Source organism: Eutrema salsugineum, unplaced genomic scaffold (assembly GCF_000478725.1).
Source record: "Eutrema salsugineum unplaced genomic scaffold, Eutsalg1_0 scaffold_3, whole genome shotgun sequence".
NCBI lineage: Eukaryota > Viridiplantae > Streptophyta > Magnoliopsida > Brassicales > Brassicaceae > Eutrema > Eutrema salsugineum.
Window position 1 is genome coordinate 12,872,798 of NW_006256756.1, and position 2,303 is coordinate 12,875,100.

The 2,303-nt window shown below is 45.3% G+C and overlaps 4 non-coding genes across 4 annotated transcripts; all 4 read right to left on the bottom strand.

The window, feature by feature from the left end:
• Positions 1-287: 287 nt before the first annotated feature.
• LOC112085734 lies at positions 288-406 on the bottom strand. The gene has a single exon (XR_002899033.1). It is a non-coding gene; the product is annotated as a 5S ribosomal RNA (ribosomal RNA).
• A 401-nt stretch (positions 407-807) lies between these two features.
• LOC112085740 lies at positions 808-926 on the bottom strand. Its single transcript, XR_002899039.1, has one exon. It is a non-coding gene; the product is annotated as a 5S ribosomal RNA (ribosomal RNA).
• Positions 927-1,329: 403 nt separating this feature from the next.
• Positions 1,330-1,448, bottom strand: LOC112085587. Its single transcript, XR_002898889.1, has one exon. It is a non-coding gene; the product is annotated as a 5S ribosomal RNA (ribosomal RNA).
• A 405-nt stretch (positions 1,449-1,853) lies between these two features.
• Positions 1,854-1,972, bottom strand: LOC112085553. The gene has a single exon (XR_002898856.1). It is a non-coding gene; the product is annotated as a 5S ribosomal RNA (ribosomal RNA).
• Positions 1,973-2,303: the final 331 nt, after the last annotated feature.

Genomic DNA, 2,303 nt, shown 5'->3' on the forward strand with positions numbered 1-2,303 from the left:
TCATGTCAAGATATGTAAGTTAGGACTGCACGTTGACGACACTAACAGGGGCCTTATGTTTTATAAAAGGTCCGGGAAGAGGGTCTAAACTCAAAATTTGGCCTCGTAAACCGCACCCATGGTCTTTAGACCCTTGGACACGCCAGAGAGCACACTTGGGGCTTTCCAAAAAGTTGCTGTAGGGAGGCGTTGTTCCACACGATTTCGAAATGGCGTCGTTCGAAAGATGCCTTGTATTTCAAATGAAAAGACCTAAAAAAAAAAAAAGAATCAAGAGGAACAAAAAAGGAATGCAACACGAGGACTTCCCGGGAGGTCACCCATCCTAGAATTACTCTCGCCCAAGCAAGCTTAACTGCGGAGTTCTGATGGGAACCGGCGCATTAGTGCTGGTATGATTGCACCCGATAGTATATGTATCGCAATAGCATATATCCTTTGCCTTTGAGTCCGCAATGAATCTCTTCTCATGTGTTGCACTGTTTATATGGCTTTTCCGCTCAGCTGCGACGAGCATTCATGCCAAGATATATAAGTTAGGACACCACGTTTGACGACACTTAAACCCGGGCTTATGTTTTAGAAAAGGGCCCGGAAGAGGGTCTACAACTCAAAATTTTGGCCTTGTAAACCGCACCCATGGTCTTTAGACCCTTGGACACGCTAGAGAGCACACTTGGGGCTTTCCAAAAAGTTGTTGTAGGAGGCGTTGTTCCACACAATCTCGAAATGGGGTCGTTCGAAAGATGCCTTGTATTTCAAATGAAAAGACCTAAACAAAAACAAAAGAATCAAGAGGAACAAAAAGGAGTGCAACACGAGGACTTCCCGGGAGGTCACCCATCCTAGTACTGCTCTCGCCCAAGAACGCTTAACTGTGGAGTTCTGATGGGATCCGGTGCATTAGTGCTGGTATGATCGCACCCGTTAGTATATGTAACGCAATAGCATATATGCTTTGGCTTTGAGACTGCAATGAAATCTCTTCGCGTGTGTTGCACTGTTTATATGGCTTTTCCGCCCAGCTGCGACGAGCATTCATGCCAAGATATATAAGTTAGGACACCACGTTTAACAAACCGGGGCTTATGTTTTAGAAAATGGCCTGGAAGAGGGTCTAAAACTCATAATTTTGGCCTCGTAAACCACACCCAAGGTCTTTAGACCCTTGGGCACGCCCTAGAGCATTCTTGGGGGTTTCTGAAAAGTTGCTGTAGGAGGCGTGGTTCCACACGATCTAGAATTGGCGTCGTTCGAAAGATGCCTTTTATTTTAAATGAAAAGTCCTAAAAAAAAAAAAAAAACAAAAGAATCAAGAGGAACAAAAAAGAAGTGCAACATGAGGACTTCCAAGGAGGTCACCCATCCTAGTACAACTCTCGCCCAAGCACGCTTTACTGCGGAGTTCTGATGGGATCCGGTGCATTAGTGCTGGTATGATCGCACCCGATAGTATATGTATTGCAATAGCATATATTCTTTGGCTTTGAGCTCTGCAATGAAATCTCTTCGCATGTGTTGCACTTTTTTATATGGGCTTTTTCCGCCCAGCTGCGACGAGCATTCATGCCCAGATATATAAGTTAGGACACCATGTTTGACGAAACTTAAACCGGAGCTTACGTTTTAGAAAAGGGCCCAGAAGAGGGTCTTAAACTCAAAATTTTGGCCTTGTAAACCGCACTCATGGTCTTTAGACCCTTGGACAAGCCAGAGAGCACACTTGGCGCTTTCCACAAAGTTGCTGTAGGAGGCATGGTTCCACACAGTCTAGAAATGGCGTCGTTCGGAAGATGCCTTGTTTTTCAAATGAAAAGACCCAAAAAAAACAGAGAATCAAAAGGAACAAAAAAGGGGTGCAAGACGAGGACTTCCAAGGAGGTCACCCATCGTAGTACAACTCTCGCCCAAGCACGCTTTACTGCGGAGTTCTGATGGGATCCGGTGCATTAGTGCTGGTATGATCGCACCTGTTAGTATATGTATCGCAATAGCATATATCCTTTGGTTTTGAGTCCGCAATGAAATCTCTTCGCGTGTGTTGCACTGTTTATATGGCTTTTCCCGCCCAGCCGCGACCAGCATTCATGCCAAGATATATAAGTTAGGACACCATGTTTGACGACACTTAAGCAGGGGCTTATGTTTTAGAAAAGGGCCCAGAAGAGGCTCTAAAACTCAAAATTTTAGCCTTGTAAACCGCACCCATGGTCTTTAGAGTTGCTATAGGAGGCATGGTTCCACACGGTCTAGAAATGGCGTCGTTCGGAAAGCCTATCGACCGACGCTCACGAGTTACCCAA